This window comes from Stegostoma tigrinum, chromosome 6, assembly GCF_030684315.1.
Source record: "Stegostoma tigrinum isolate sSteTig4 chromosome 6, sSteTig4.hap1, whole genome shotgun sequence".
In the NCBI taxonomy this organism is placed as follows: Eukaryota; Metazoa; Chordata; class Chondrichthyes; order Orectolobiformes; family Stegostomatidae; genus Stegostoma; species Stegostoma tigrinum.
Genome location: NC_081359.1, coordinates 92,114,871 through 92,131,949, shown reverse-complemented (window position 1 = coordinate 92,131,949; position 17,079 = coordinate 92,114,871). Strand labels below are relative to the sequence as shown.

At 43.6% G+C, this 17,079-nt stretch overlaps 1 protein-coding gene across 1 annotated transcript in view; it reads left to right on the top strand.

Moving 5' to 3' along the window:
• The first annotated feature begins 206 nt into the window (after positions 1-206).
• The window catches only part of LOC125453509 (mitochondrial uncoupling protein 2), a 33,020-nt gene continuing 16,147 nt past the window's right edge, over positions 207-17,079 (top strand). Inside the window, exons 1-2 of the mRNA XM_059646757.1 lie at positions 207-341; positions 661-828. The gene's annotated coding sequence lies outside the window, so the exon portion shown is untranslated. The remainder of the gene's footprint in view (positions 342-660; positions 829-17,079) is intronic.

Genomic DNA, 17,079 nt, shown 5'->3' with positions numbered 1-17,079 from the left:
TGGTAATAACCGGGATAAAGAGATATTTGCATACGGCAACAAGGGGGCAACTTCAACATACAACTATTGGCCCCGGGGGAGGGGAGGGATTTTTTTTTCAAAAAGTCCTTCGTTGATGACCCTTGCTCACGACGTTGCTAATGCAGGAGAGATACAGGAAAGCGAGTCCCGCCCCTATTGTTGCACATCAGTGAGGTGGCCTCTGACGCTGTGCATATAAGAGGAAGCGCTGGGAACAGATATCGAACTGAGGGCCACATTACGGCTACATCCAGCGCCGTAGCAGCAAACGCATACATCACTGTATTCTCTCGTAGGAAAAGGATTCATTTAGTTATCAGGTAATGTATATCATTTCATGGTAACCGGCAAATCGATTGTATTTTTAATCTGCTTTTAAAAACTTGCTGGCAAAATTCGCTGATAACGCGTCATATTTGCATTTTTTTAAAAGTCGCTGGTTAAATCGAAATCAAAATTGTATTTTCTTTCAAACATTCTAAACATACGAAGCACGAGGTGAATTTTAAAATAGCTTCATGCATTTTGCTTATTAATAACATATAACGTGTGAGGTGAGGTACTGTATGATGGCTAAGACGCGAGTCCTATTATGCACTGAGTAACAGCAGCTGACTGTGTTTTATCCTCTTGTTTCAGAACCTTGTTTATATTATGATCATTCAGCGTTTAACTTCTGAACTTTCTATGGAACAAAAGCAGAGCCAAAGTATAGATAAAAAGAGTTTCAACGAGCGGGATACGTTTAGAGAATCCTGGACATCCCTTTGTTAGCTGTTCTGGCCCACTGGATCTGACAACAGGTACCTTCACACCATTTCCCGTCTTTAAAGGGGTTCCGGAGTGTGTATAATGGCAGTTATCACTTTTAACATTCGGTCTGAGGTTACATTTCCGTAAATCATGAGCTGCGTCCCTGGTTGATAGTCTATCTTAAAGTTTTTTTTAAGTTCCTGCTTTGACTCATTTTAGTCCCTTCCCTTCCCTTCCCCATAACTCACGCTGAATTTAATTGATATGACCTCAGGAATGGGGAATGAAATGTGAAGGAGGACTCAAATGTTTTGACACAATCTGTTGAAGTTGCAACATTGAGACATGAGCTAAGGGAATAGTGTGTGGCTGTAAAATGGAAGCTGCTATTGTTTGCTCTATCCCACGCAGCTACCATCATTACATTCAGCTATGTCTTCCATGATCTTCCAGAATTTTAGGCTGTAGTTTGTCTCCCATTTCACATTTCAAGTTTCAAATATTCTTTGCTTCCTGAACAGGCCCAAAAGACTTGTTTTTTAAACTTGTTGTATCAACCCCATTAAATTGTGTTAGTTTGATATTCTGCTGTAAATCACTGGCTAAGTTCTGCTTTTACGGTCATAAGTTCTGAAGTATGCAACTGACCAAGCTGTACCTGTAGAGTGGGAAAGAAACTCCAGTTGTTTCAGGAGTTCTCCTGTCCAGTTCCACACTGTTATCTCTGATTCCAGCATTGGCAGTTCTTTATTTCAAAACTGGCAAAGGTTAGAGATTAACTAGTGCTTTATTTTAGCTAAAACAGAGAGGGAAGGAAAGAGAGGCTACAGTAGTTTGAGATGTAGGAATGATTAAATGGCAGAGAATGGTTGGTGCAAGGCTAGAAGAGGTAGTAATGGGGTGAGGGAGAAAAAAAAACGACAAAACCAATACTGACATTGTGTCTGAAGCTCTTCCTTTAAAAATAGGGTGTTATTTTTAGAATTTTTAAACTGTTGAACTCTGTTCAAAAGTCAATTTACAAAGTACCTCATCAAAACAGGAGGGGCTGTTCCTCAAACTCCAATCTGAGGTTGAAGTTCAGACTTTAGAATTAAAATGACAAACGATTGAAAACATGGCACCATTCTGTTCGGCTAGGTGGTCACATTGATGTAGTTTCTCTCAATGTAGAGAAGGCAGCATTTAGTGTGGTGAGGGAATATTGTGTGTGTGTATGTGTGTGTGTGTGTGTGTGTGTCTGTGTGTGTGTGTGTGGTGCAAAATGGGTACTGTGTGCTGAATGTGATCAAAGAGTGAACCAGAGGGCACAGTCCCATCAGACAAGCTGGGGAGAGGTTGCAGAATTGAAGACATTGGATGATGGCACCCAGGTAAATATGGCAGAAATAGCTGAGAAAGAGCCTTTGAGTGGAGCAAGTGAGGACATGGGGAGCCTGATGAGTCTTGGAGCAATTTAGTGAGGAAAGAATTTAGAAAATGAGAGTAGCATGGGGGCAATCATAGTAGGGGTCATCCTCTTTGTGAAATTATCAGCCTGGACTCTCTCCTGCATTCTATACTCTAAGTGTGAAGTGGTCTCTCCGGAAAGCAGACAAGGGTGGGGATGGAAAAAATATCTTGGGTGGTGGCGTCGGATTGTAGATGGCAGAAGTGTCGGAGGATGATGCGTTGTATCCGGAGGTTGGTGGGGTGATGTGTGAGAACGAGGGGGATCCTCTTTGGGCGGTTGTGGCGGGGGTGGGGTGTGAGGGATGTGTTGCGGGAAATGCGGGAGACGTGGTCAAGGACGTTCTCGACGACTGTGGGGGAGAATGTTGCGGTCCTTGAAGAACTTGGACATCTGGGATGTGTGGGAGTGGAATGCCTCATCGTGGGAGCAGATGCGGCGGAGGCGGAGGAATTGGGAATAGGGGATGGAATTTTTGCAAGAGGGTGGGTGGGAGGAGGTGTACTCTAGGTGTATTCTATTTCCCGCAAGAATGCCCTTGACCGCGTCTCCCGCATTTCCCGCACAGTGGTCGAGAACGGCTCTTGACCGCGTCTCCCGGATTTCCCGTAACACAGGAGAGACCACTCGCTCCGTGAATCCCTTGTTTGCTCCATACTGCCCTCCAACCCCACCACACCCGGCACCTTCCCCTGCAACCGCAGGAAATGCTACACTTGCCCCCACACCTCTTCCCTCACCCCTATCCCAGGCCCCAAGATGACTTTCCATATTAAGCAGAGGTTCACCTGCACATCTGCCAATGTGGTCTACTGCATCCATTGTACCCAGTGTGGCTACCTCTACATTGGGGAAATCAAGCGGAGGCTTGGGGACCGCTTTGCAGAACACCTCCGCTCGGTTCGCAATAAACAACTGCACCTCCTAGTCGCAAACCATTTCCACTCCCCCTCCCATTCTTTAGATGACATGTCCATCATGGGTCTCCTGCAGTGCCACAATGATGCCACCCGAAGGTTGCAGGAACAGCAACTCATATTCCGCTTGGGAACCCTGCAGCCCAATGGTATCAATGTAGACTTCACCAGCTTCAAAATCTCCCTTCCCAAAACCAGCCCAGTTCGTCCCCTCCCCCCACTGCATTCCAAAACCAGTCCAACCTGTCTCCGCTTCCCTAACCTGTTCTTCCTCTCACCCATCCCTTCCTCCCACTCCAAGCCGCACCTCCATCTCCTACCTACTGACCTCATCCCACCTCCTTGACCTGTCCGTCTTCCCTGGACTGACCTATCCCCTCCCTACCTCCCCACCTGTACTCTCCTCTCCACCTATCTTCTTTTCTCTCCATCTTCGGTCCGCCTCCCCCTCTCCCCCTATTTATTCCAGAACTCTCACCCCATCCCCCTCTCTGATGAAGGGTCTAGGCCCGAAACGTCAGCTTTTGTGCTCCTGAGATGCTGCTGGGCCTGCTGTGTTCATCCAGCCTCACACTTTATTATCTTGGATTCTCCAGCATCTGCAGTTCCCATTATCACCTCCAAGGTTTGAGTCTGCAGCACTTGGTGAAACCGGAGCTGAATAGATCAACAGGCTGAGACATTACTACTGCCTTCAGTCACACTAACATTGTTCCATTTCACCCTTGCAAATGAACTGTCTAGGCTAGCAAGTATTGCTTAACCCTAATTGTCCAGAGGAAAGTTCAGAGTCAACCACATTGCTGTGGGTCTGGTGTAACATAAGCCAGACCAGGTAAGGAAAGCAGATTACCTATCCTGAAAGACGTTTGTTAACAGATAGGCTTTTCCAGACAGACACCAAAAAAACCCTGCAGTTGCTGGAATCCAAGTTAGACAAACAGGAGGCAAACAGAACGTAGCAAGCCAGGCAGGAAAGTAGCAATCAATGTTTCAAGTATAACCCTTCTTCAAGACTGGCAGAGAACTTGTTCAAGTGGGCATCCTTTTGAAGAGACTTTGCAATAGTAGAATTTGGTTAGAGACAAAAAAAAACTGCAGATGGTGGAATCCAAGGTAGACAAACAGGAGGCAGGAAGAACACAGCAAGCCAGGCAGCATCTGGAGGACTGGCAGGACCTGCCTTTGACCAAGCTGCTTCTGACAATTGACATGGTCATCATTAGACTATTAATTCCAGAATTTAAAAATCAATTCTATTTGCCTTGGCAGGATTAGAACCTGGGTCTCTGGATTAATAGCTTTTAGTGATAAAACCACAAGTCATCGCCTCCTTCTGTAATTGTGTTGATAACTCTTGGTTAAGTAATGCCTCAAGTTTTAAAATTCTCATCTAGATTTTGAAATCCCTCCATGTTAACTCCCCTCCTGTCTCTGTGGTCTCCTCCAGCCTGACATCTTTCTAAAATTGCTGAAGTCATATGCCAATCCCCTGAGAATTCACTATTACCTTACTTTTTACTTTTGTTTTAAAATGCTTGTTAAAGCCTACCTTTGACCAAGCTTTTGAACATATTTCCTTATATGGCTTGATGTCAGATATTGTTTCTCTAACGCTTCCACAAAATGCCTTGGGGTATCTTGTTATGTCAAAGACTGTAAATAAAGTTGTTTTTCAGCAGCTGCATTAATGTGGAAGGTGACATCAGCTGATCAGATGGAGAAACTGAGGGAATAGAATAAGCTGCCTTTCAGGAAACTGGATGGGTGGAAGTGTAAACAAGGTAGCTGAGGGAAATCACTGATCTTAGAGTAACTAAATCTGGTAATTTATAGGCTCAAATAGGAGATATTAGGGAAAAGAAAATGTCTACATAATGACTTGCATTGTTGAAAACTGGTATTGTTGTAAACAGTTAATTACTTCTTCAGGAAATTAAACTTGATACTGTTAATCTGCCCTGTGATCAACTGCTAATGCCATCTGAAATGACCTAGCTAGCTTTCTCAGTTGTAAATACAATTAATTAGGAAATAGACGATATGCATGGTCTTATCAGTGTTGTCTGCATCCTGGCAAATACATTAGCTTTCACTGTTTTCTTTAATAACTTTTATATCTGTAATGCCACCTTTTTTTCCCTCTGTTTTCATTCAGAATATTGTCCTTTTCAAACATTTCCCATCAGTTAGACCTCCAGCAATAATGATCTGCCACTTTGTAATGTTCCCTTTGTGTTTATTCTGATGATATGGATTGCACAGAAACAAGAGCAGTTTAGGAAATCTTAGAGACAGTTGATACTATTTTGAATTTGAGAATATTGAAATTTCTGTCAGTTCTAGCCCTAGTGGGCTCTTATGCTGAATTTGCAGTGGTAACTTAATCTGACTACTGCTAGTTTTTGTAGATCTGACTTTCAGGTTTTCACCCTGGCTTGCATTGTAGCCTGACTTGAATCATCATAAAAGAAACCAGTGAATTTTGTTGTAACATAATCCGAAGGTTTGATGGGCTTCCTGTATAGTTTCTTTTTGTTTTGACTGACTGTTGAAAGAGCTCCACTGTGGCCTTTTTCTTAAATCCCAACATGCCCATTCTAAGCTCCTCTTGTCCATGAGACCTATTACCTGTTCCCTCGATCCATTCCCCCCTCCCCCCCCCCCACCCCGCCACCGCCCACCACTAAATTACTGGCCATTCAGTTCCTTTCTGACTCATGTTTTCAGATGCTGTAACTGCTCGCTCTCGCTCTCCTTCTCTCCCCTATTATTTCCAAATTTACAGAGGAGCTGGTATGAAAGTTGAGGCTTGATGTAAATTAGCCATGATCTTATTGAAATACAAGGCAGGCTTGGGGTGCTGAATGGACTCCTACTTTTGATTTCTTTATGTTTTATCACTTGGCTCCATCACACAATCTCCTACCTAGCCACCAAACACATCCTTCTTTCTGGGAGTAGTCTGAGGCTGAATCAGAATATTCACAGGCTTGGTTTCTTACAGGAAACCAAATGAGCTTCTAACCCCTCTATCAGTCTGCCTGTTTTTATTTTAAAAGGCATCTCTTTGACCAAGTTATTAGTCACCCTTTCTAATTACTTTTTGCTGTATTTTCAAATGACTTCTGAGAAGGATCAGGCAATACTTTCAAGTTTAAGATATTGTGCAAATAGTGCTGTCTAGTAGCCATAGAAACTCAAATGCAAAATTACAATTTTTACTTGGTTTTCAGTATGTTAATGTAGAATTTCCTGGGTGATATTGCAGGATGCTAGCCATTGTAATGTTCTATCACTGAAGCAAATGGGAGAATGATCACTTGATCTTAATTCCACCTAATAATAAGTGTGTGTGTGAGTGTGACAGCCTTGCAATTTACAGAATATTTTTCCATAACCTCACCCTGGTTCTTGTTTCAAGCTGGGCTGTTTGATTAATAGGGATTGCTACCTTGAAATGCCCATGGATTTTTTTTTGCTGTGTGGATTTTAGTTTAGCGCATAAACAAAGTATTGAATGTCTTATTTTGCAAGAGATTTTATCATGGCCTCAGGTTGTTTTTGTTCCTTTTATCTACTGCTATAAATGTTCTCTGACAAAGTAGAGGCAGTTATTTGTTTTGCTGTATTGGTTTTACAGGGCGAAGCAGATGTTACTTGCATTTCAGTCCAGCCCTAGCAACAGAATCAACCAATTGTGTTCCAGCCCTTCTATTATTCATCCCTGTAGGAATCGGATGTTGTTTGAAAGACAAGGCAGGCTTGAGGGGCTGAATGGTTCTCTACTGGTGCCAGATTACCCATTTGATTGATAAACTATCTAGGCTAAATCTAAGGAGTATAAAGCTTTTGGAAACCGGAAACAAAAACAGAAGGCGTTGGCAATATTTTCAGTAGGGTCACTCAATATCTGTAGAAACAAAAGTCACACGTCAGCATTACAGATTGCATCCTCTTCAGTGCTGGGAACCAAAAAAAACGTAATATCTTAGTAAAATGGGGTAGGTAAGGAAGGTGTATTTTTTTAAAAATAGAACAGAAGAATAGGAAAATAGCTACGATGCTGGTCATTTGAGAGTATTTTGAGAGTAGATGGTGTTGAGTGTGAGGCTTATTCATAGTTCTTACACAATTTAGAATCCATGATCTGCAGACTCCTGGCCCAATTGAAATGTTTAGAAACAAAAAAAGCCTTGCTCAGGGAACAACAAATCCATTTTCAGTTCCATTCTCCCCGCTGACTTGATGGTGTCAGACAGTGGTGGTGACAGGAACAAAAACAAGTTGCTGGAAAAGCTCAGCAGGTCTGGCAGCATCTGTGAGGGAAAGGGCAGTGTTAATGTTTTTGGGTCCGGTAACTCTTGCTCAGAACATGAGGACTGGAGGCCTGTGACCAGCAATGTGCCGCAGAGATTGGTGTTGGAGTCATTGTTTCTTGTCATTTATATTCACATCCAAATCATTTGAATAGCAGGTCTGGTTAATAAATTTGCCAATGATACCAAAATTAATAGTGTAGTGGACAGCGAAGAAGGTTACCTCCGTACAACAAAACCTTGATCAGATGGGTCGAAAGGTTGACAGATGGAGTTTAATTTAGATAAATGTGAGGTATTATGTTTTGGTGGGCAAGATCAGGGGAGGACTTATTTACCTGATAAGGAACTGGGGAATGTTGGGAAACCTAGACCTTGGAGTGCAGGTCCATAGTTCCTTGAAATGGGAATCACAGGTAGACAGGATAGTAAAGAAGGCATTTGGTACGCTTGCTTTTATTGACCAGTGCATAAAATATGGGAGTTGGGGGTCATGTTGCAGTTGTACAGGACAGTGGTGAGGCCATGTTTGTGATACTGTGTTCAATTCTATTCTCCCTGCTATAGCAAAGTTACTACGAAACTTTTTTTCTGAACCATTTCAAGTTTACAAGATGTTGTTAGCGTTGGAGGGTCTGAGCTATCGGGAGAGAGGTTGAATAGGCTAAAGTTCTTTTACCTGGAGCATCGGAGGCTGAGGGGTGACTTTCTAAGAGTTTTATAAAAGCAGAGAGGCATGGATAGGGTAAAGGTTATGGGCCAAATGCTGGCAAATGAGACTAGATTAATTTAGGATATCTGGTCGGCATGGACGAGTTGGACCAAAGGGCCTGTTTCTGTGCTGTACGTCTCTACGACTCTGTTAGAACTTTGTGCAAATGAAGTGTTGAGATCCAAATCCTTGAAAGCATTGCACATCCTGTCTGAAAAGCAACCTTTCACCACCACTCTGTGACACCTTTTGAGTCATCAGGGGAGAATGGAAAGGAAATGGGATGTCAAGGTCATCGCTTGTACTTGCTTTCAGCTCCTCCATCACAGCAGTTTCTGCGATAGTAAAGTGTGAAGCTGGATGAACACAGCAGGCCAAGCAGCATCTCTGGAGCACAAAAGGGGTCTAGGCCCGAAACGTCAGCTTTTGTGCTCCTGAGATGCTGCTAGGCCTGCTGTGTTCATCCAGCTTCACACTTTATTATCTTGGATTCTCCAGCATCTGCAGTTCCCATTATCTCTGATACAGCAGTTTCTGCATCTGATTGGCCGACAGTAACCTACTATAATCATTCTGTGGCCATAATGCCATTTCTCTGCTATCTGTGCATATGAGTCATTGCCCCCTGTAGCTTGCAACTTTGGAAACCCTCATCTTTTCCCCTGTCCCGTATAACTGCAATCTGGTTTCCATACTCTTGGCCTCCTACACTGTGCTACCAAGTGTGACATAAGCTTTGCAAACCAGATCTCATTTCTCTCAGATTCAGAGAGCAAGATAATTGTTCTTTTTGTTCTATAATGATTTAATAATTTCATGCTTCCCTGTTAAGGACGTAGCTGGTCACTAGACTCACTAACTTTTGTTGTGTCTGGAGATTCTGTTTTTATTTCTATTTACCCAAATTTCCAGCTCTGCTAAAATTCCAGTGATCTGTTCTAAAGGGCCAATCTGAAGAAGGGTCCAGACCCGAAACATCAGCTTTCCTGCTCCTCTGATGCTGCTTGGCCTGCTGTGTTCATCCAGCTCTACATCTTATCTCAGATTCTCCAGCATCAGCAATTACCACTATCTCTCTATTGATCAATATCTTTTTTTAAGAGAGAAATTTTCTATCTTCTGAAAAAAATACTGGCTGACTTGGGGATATGGATCCACAGACATAAGTCACTTCCTTTCATTCACCCTGAGTCCAGTTTCTCACATGTTCTTTCATTGAGAGCTGGAAGACCATTTACCTGCAGAAGTGGTTGAAACTGGTGCTCCAGCCAACCTATGCCACATTCCACTTTTTTTCAGCCTGAGTCATAAATATGTCCAACAAATGCTGCAGTTTGACCTGGATAAGGTTTCTTTTTTAAGAAAAAAGTGCCCTCCAATTCTCCAACCAGCTCACCAGCTGCTTTCTGGTTATTTTGCCCCTGAAATTATGAAAAGATCACTTCAAGAAGGAATCAACAAAAAATAATTATTTTGCCCTGGATTCTTCGCTGTCCTGATCCAAATCAAACACTGGAGCTTACAAAAGCAGTTACTATAATTGACAATGGCAAACCCAGTTGATGTGCTGAGTAGAAATATTGCACTTCAGTATATTGCATCCTACCACAGTGTTATTTGTCATATCCTTGTAGGAACAATACCTTGTTTTTCTTCTTGACAGGCCATCTATTATTGGCTCAAAAGAACTCACCTGACTTTGTATGTAAACATCTTTGCTCCAAAACACATCCCTCTCTTGAGACACAGCTTAACGAGTCCCAGGGAAAGGTTTGTTAATGAAGTGTTTTTATGGCCCCCTACTTCTGAGACAGGCCATTTTTGGTCTCCTTATCTGAGGAAGGATGTTCTGGCTGTGGAGGGAGTGCACCAAAGATTTACCAGACCTGTACCTGGGATGGCAGGTCTGACTTATGAAGGGAAACTGAATTGGTTGTGATTATTTTCACGAGCGTTCAGAAGATCGTGGGAGAATCTCTATAGAAACCTACAAAAGTCTAACCAGACTAAACCAGGTAAACACAAGAAGGATGCTTCCAATGATCAGGGAGTCCAGAACCAGAGATCATTGTCTAAGAATACTAGATAGACCATGAGGAGAAATTTATTTACCTAGAGAAGGGTGAGCTTGTTGGGGGGATGTTTTAAAAGCGATGTGCACGGCATGTTTTTCACACAAAGGGTGGTGAGTGCCTGGAGTGTGCTGCCAGAGGAGATGGCGGGTGCAAACACAACAGCAGCTTGCAAGAAGCCCTGGATGAATACATGAATAGGAAGGGAATAGAGGGATAAGGATCCTGCAAGTGAAGACAGTTTTAATGTAGAAGGATTAAAATCTGTTGGTGCAGGCTTGGAGGACCTAAAGGCCTTTTCCTGTGGTGTATTGTTCTCTTGCTTTTTTCTTTGTTTTTTGAATGATGGAGCAGACCCAAACAGCCAAGTGGACTAGTCCTGTTTTGAGTTTCTAGATGTTCGGGGTTCAAGCTTGACCTAACCCAGAGGTGTGTCATAACACATCCAAACAGATTTGTTTAAAATAACAGCAAGATTCAGCTGTAGAGCTTGTGAATCCAAAGTCAATTTGAAGCACGTAGTCAGGCTACTAACTGGGAATTTTTTTAAGACACGTAGACCTATTTAATGAACTGGCATTAGTGAACACCACCAGCAGTGCAAGGCCAGTGTAGTGAAAATAGCACAGTTCCTGTGCAATATAGGAAAACTGCTTTCAAGGAATAGCTCAGTTGTCTTTTCAACTTCTTTTAAACCTTTAATTTTTGAATCGATGTCTCAAAGTCTACCTGTAATATTAAAGTTTCAAAAGCCCAAGAGAATTTTATATCCATTCACAGGACGTGGCTATTGAAAGTTAGGCCAGTATTTATGGCCTATCCATAATTGTCCTGGAAAAGGCAGTGGTGATCTGCCACTTTTTATTTGAAGTTCTGCTGTCCTTTGGGTGTAGGTACATCCACACTGTCATGAGGAGTGGAGGTCTAGGATCTTGACCTAGCAACCATGAAGGTATCACAGTACCCTTTCAAAGTTAGGCTGGAGAGAGGCTTGGAATGGAGCATGCAGGTGGTCATGTTCCCATGTATCTGCTGCCCTTCTGGTGGTAGAAGTCATGGGATTGGACCGTCCTATTGGAGGAATCTTGATGTGAGTTGTTGCAGTGGATTTTGAAGATGGTACACACTGCTGTCGTTGTGTATTCGTAGTGAAGAGGCTAAGTGTTGAAGGATCAAAAACAGAAATTGCTGGACAAGCTCAGCAGGTCTGGCAGCATCTGTGGAGAGAAATCAGTTAATATTTTGGGTCAAATGACCCTTTCTCGAAGTGTTGAAGGTGCTGGGTCCACTTTGGAGATTTTTGTGTTTTGAGGGGTGTCAATCTTCTAGAGTGTTTTTTGTTTTGGAGCTGCTTCCTTCTAGGCAAATGCAGCATTTTCCAACACACTCCTGACTTGTGCCTTTATAGATGAAGGATAGATAACGGGGAGTTAAATGATGAATTACTTCCTGCTGTACCCCTGGCCTCTGTAATGCTGTTGTTGTACCTGTATTTTTATGGATGGCTCAGTACGGTATGATGGAGGCAGGTGCATTTGTGGTTTTCAAAGGGGAAATGAGGTCCATGTTGGATGAAAGAAAAATTGCTTCTGGGGAATGGTGAGGTCGTAAACTCAGTTGCTCTTGCAGAAAGCAGTGACATGTCAAATGTTTACTGCCTGGAAGGAGTTCATTCCATGATTCTGCTATTTAGGCCAAGTTACCAGTCTTTTTATTTTCTAATTTGGAATCTGTCTAAAGGTGCTTATTGAGTGGATCGTGTGTAAAATTGCAGATGCTATCCTGCCTTCCCGCTAATGCTAAAATATTGTGAGAATTAGCCCTCCTACATTGATTCAAAGACTCGCTGCCTCCTCTCTGTCCCATATAAAGAGAACAGAACTCCCACCACCCTGAAAAACTTTGCACTGAGCTTCACTGGAGCTCTGCAGCAAGCCTGAGACAAGGACGTTGACCAGGGAACACAGTGGTGTGCTCAAGTGGGGTCCTTACAATCTTCAGGATTCAATATTGAGTTCAACAATTTTAGAGAACTGTGTGCAGCTGGACAAGCACAGCAGCTCAGGCAGCATCAGAGGAACGGGAAAGTTGACGTTTTGGGTCGGAATCCTTCCAGCATCTGCACTTCTTGCAACCTTCAATAATTTTAGGGCCTGAGCACATTCTCACACGTCCTTACCGTAACCCCTCCACACCACGCCTTGTCATCACATGGGCTGCTACCACAAACAGCCCATTATCAGCCACAAATAGTTCCTATTAGCAGCTATTGATTGTCCCAGGCTGACCTTGACCTGTTCTTTTGTCTGTCAAACCATTGTTCATTCTCTTTTTAAAAACCAAAAGAACTGCAGATGCTGTAAATCAGGAACAAAAACAAAGTTGCTGGAAAAGCTCAGCAGGTCTGGCCGCATCTCTGAAGGAGAAAACAGTTAATGTTTCGGGTCTGGTGACCTTTCTTCAGAACTTCTCAGTTCTCAGAACCGAGGAAGAACTTTGTTTTTGTTCATTCTCTCTTCCTCTCTCTCTTTCGCTCTCTCGCGCTCTCTCTCTCTCCATCTCTTTTTGCCTGCAACCTAAATTCCTGCTTAAAGGGGCAGTCTCATAAAAATGTCTTGATAAATTTTCTCAAGTTAGATTTTTGGAATGAGGAAATCCCATGATATCCTGTGTAAATATGGGATTCTGTTCCGTTTTGTGCATGAATTTGACCAATAACCCAAGTTCCCAGCATGAAAGCCATTACATCAACTCAACTGATGCATTACATCAGCTGAATTACAGTCAACTGCCTGTAGCCGAGCTGAAAATGAGCAGAGTGGAGATGCAAATCACTAGGGAAGTGCCTCTAGCTTTATGCAATATGACAGAAAAGGAAACTGACTGCAGTCAGCAGATGGTATATTTAAATTTGGTTAGTTTAGAAAACTATGTTGTGGAAGTCCTGCAACTAACTACTAATTTCACAGAATGTAAAACATTAATGTTTAAAATTCCTGCATACATAGAACATAGAACATAGAACAGTACAGCACAGAACAGGCCCTTCAGCCCACAATGTTGTGCCGACCATTGATCCTCATGGATGCACCCTCAAATTTCTGTGACCATATGCATGTCCAGCAGTCTCTTAAATGACCCCAATGACCTTGCTTCCACAACTGCTGCTGGCAACGCATTCCATGCTCTCACAACTCTCTGCGTAAAGAACCTGCCTCTGACATCCCCTCTATACTTTCCACCAACCAGCTTAAAACTATGACCCCTCGTGCTAGCCATTTCTGCCCTGGGAAATAGTCTCTGGCTATCGACTCTATCTATGCCTCTCATTATCTTGTATACCTCAATTAGGTCCCCTCTCCTCCTCCTTTTCTCCAATGAAAAGAGACCGAGCTCAGTCAACCTCTCTTCATAAGATAAGCCCTCCAGTCCAGGCAGCATCCTGGTAAACCTCCTCTGAACCCTCTCCAAAGCATCCACATCTTTCCTATAATAGGGCGCCCAGAACTGGACGCAGTATTCCAAGTGCGGTCTAACCAAAGTTTTATAGAGCTGCAACAAGATCTCACGACTCTTAAACTCAATCCCCCTGTTAATGAAAGCCAAAACACCATATGCTTTCTTAACAACCCTGTCCACTTGGGTGGCCATTTTAAGGGATCTATGTATCTGCACACCAAGATCCCTCTGTACCTCCACGCTGCCAAGAATCCTATCCTTAATCCTGTACTCAGCTTTCAAATTCGACCTTCCAAAATGCATCACCTCGCATTTATCCAGGTTGAACTCCATCTGCCACCTCTCAGCCCATCTCTGCATCCTGTCAATGTCCCGCTGCAGCCTACAACAGCCCTCTACACTGTCAACGACACCTCCGACCTTTGTGTCGTCTGCAAACTTGCTGACCCATCCTTCAATTCCCTCGTCCAAGTCATTAATAAAAATTACAAACAGTAGAGGCCCAAGGACAGAGCCCTGTGGAACCCCACTCACCACTGACTTCCAGGCAGAATATTTTCCTTCTACTACCACTCGCTGTCTTCTGTTGGCCAGCCAATTCTGTATCCAAGCAGCTAAGTTCCCCTGTATCCCATTCCTCCTGACCTTCTGAATGAGCCTTCCATGGGGAACCTTATCAAATGCCTTACTGAAGTCCATATACACCACATCCACAGCTTGACCCTCATCAACCTTACTAGTCACATCCTCAAAAAACTCGATAAGGTTTGTAAGGCATGACCTACCCCTCACAAAGCCGTGTTGACTGTATTTGATCAAGCCATGCTCTTCCAGATGGTCATAAATCTTATCCCTCAGAATCCTTTCTAACACCTTGCAGACGACAGACGTGAGACTTACCGGTCTATAATTGCCGGGGATTTCCCTATTTCCTTTCTTGAAGAGAGGAATTACATTTGCCTCTCTCCAGTCCTCAGGTACGACTCCAGTGGAGAGCGAGGATGCAAAGATCTTCGCAAGTGGCGAAGCAATTGCATTTCTCGCTTCCCAAAGCAGCCGAGGACAAATCTGATCCGGGCCTGGCGACTTGTCAATCTTAATGTTTGACAAAATTTTCAGTACATCAGCTTCCTCTATCTCTATCCATTCCAGCATGCACACCTGCTCTTCAAAGGTTTCATTCACTACACAGGTCGTTTCTTTCGTAAAGACAGAAGCAAAAAACTCATTTAGGGCTTCCCCTACCTCCTCAGGCTCCACACACAAGTTCCCTATGCTATCCCTGATCGGCCCTACTCTTTCTTTGACCATTCTCTTATTCCTCACGTAAGTGTAAAATGCCTTTGTGTTTTCCCGGATTCCTTCTGCCAAGCCTTTCTCGTGCCCCCTCCTGGCTCTCCTCAGACCATTTTTGAGCTCCTTCCTTGCCTGCATGTAATCCTCTCTAGCTGAACTTGACCCTAGCTTCCTCCACCTTATGTAAGCTACCTTCTTCCTTTTCACTAGAAGCTCCACCGCTCTCGTCATCCAAGGTTCCTTTATCTTACCCCGTCTTGCCTGTCTCAGAGGGACATATTTACTCATCACTCCCAACAACTGTTCCTTAAACCATCTCCACATGTCTATAGTTCCCTTACCATGGAACAACTGCTCCCAGTCCATGCTTCCTAACTCGTGTCTAATCGCATCATAGTTTCCTCTTCCCCAATTAAATATCCTCCCATTCTGCCTAATCCTCTCCTTCTCCATAGCTATGTAGAATGAGAGAGTGTTATGGTCACTATCACCAAAATGCTCTCCCACCACAAGATCTGATACCTGCCCCGGCTCGTTTCCGAGCACCAAGTCTAGAATGGCCTCTCCCCTCGTCGGCCTGTCAACGTACTACAGTCCATGGTTTCAGCTTGGCAGTACCCGTCACGATACTTTTAATTGGACTTATTTTTTTCTATCCTTCACCTTCTCCTTCCTGATGATGGGATTGGCCTGATTTCAGTGTTGGTAGCATCTGTGGTGAGAAAGCAGAATTTGAGTTGGAGGGGAGGGTGGAGGAGTATACTGCAGATGAAAACTGAGCCCAGAGAGAAAGTGAGATACCATTGGGCCGACAAAATAATTGGTAAATGTCAGCCTGCGGTAATCAGGATTCCCAAGCAGAAGATGAAATGCTGTTCTTCCAGCTTGCACTGAGCTTCGCTTGACCACTGCAGCAAACCTGAGACTGGGACATTAACCAGGGAACACAGTGGTGTGTTGAAGTGGGGACCTTGCAGCCTTCAGGATTTGATATCATGATCAATAACTTTAGGGCCTGAACACTTTCTCCCATGTTGTTACCCCAACCCTCCAACACCACGCCTTGTCATCACATGGGGTGCTACCACAAGCAAACCATTATTAGCCACAAATAGTTCCCATTAGCAGCTGTTGATTCTCCCAGGCTAACTTTGACCCATTATAAGGACCTAGGCCTGAAATTGTGATCAGAGATAATGGGAACTGCAGATGCTGGAGAATCCAAGATAACAAAGTGTGAATCTGGATGAACACAGCAGGCCAAGCAGCATCTCAGGAGCACAAAAGCTGACGTTTCGGGCCTAGACCCTCACCCGAAACGTCAGGTTTTGTGCTCCTGAGATGCTGCTTGGCCTACTGTGTTCATCCAGCTTCACACTTTATTATCTTGGATTCTCCAGCATCTGCAGTTCCCATTGTCTCTGACTTTGACCCATTCGTTCTTTTATCTGTCCAACTGCACTTGTGCTTGTTCTCTCTCGTGCGTGCTCTCTCTCGCTCCCTCTCTCGCGCACTCTCTCTCTCTTTCTCTTCCCCCTCTTCCTGCTGACACCATCTCCACCTATCCCTTACTCTCCTCCAACCACCCCATCAACATTTGCCTAGTTACAGTTAGTTCTGAACAAGGATCACTGGACCTGAAACATTAACTCTGATTCCTTTCCACAGATTTTTCCAGACCTGCTGAGCTTTTCTAGCAATTTGTTTTTTGTTTTTGATTTCAGTGTTGCCAGACTGGATTTACTGGCATTCCAGGCATTCATTAAAATCTAGTCAAATTCATTACCTGTACAAACCAATTGCAAATAAAGTTTCATGACCCTTTATGTGTTAGTCAAGATATCATGCTTGTTTTCGTGCAAAGGAGACAGATTTTTCTCACAAGATCTCAGAGCCCTGAGAAATGATCTTTTGGTCTTCTGCCAGGACAATAACTACACAGTTGTTCTGATGCAGTTCCAAATTTTAAAAAAAAATCCTTCCTTGTTTTTAATCTTTTTGCACCATCTTTAACTGGAAAGTCAGAGTCTTACAGCACGGAGACAAGCCCTTTGGCCCAAACTGGTCCACGCTGAACAAA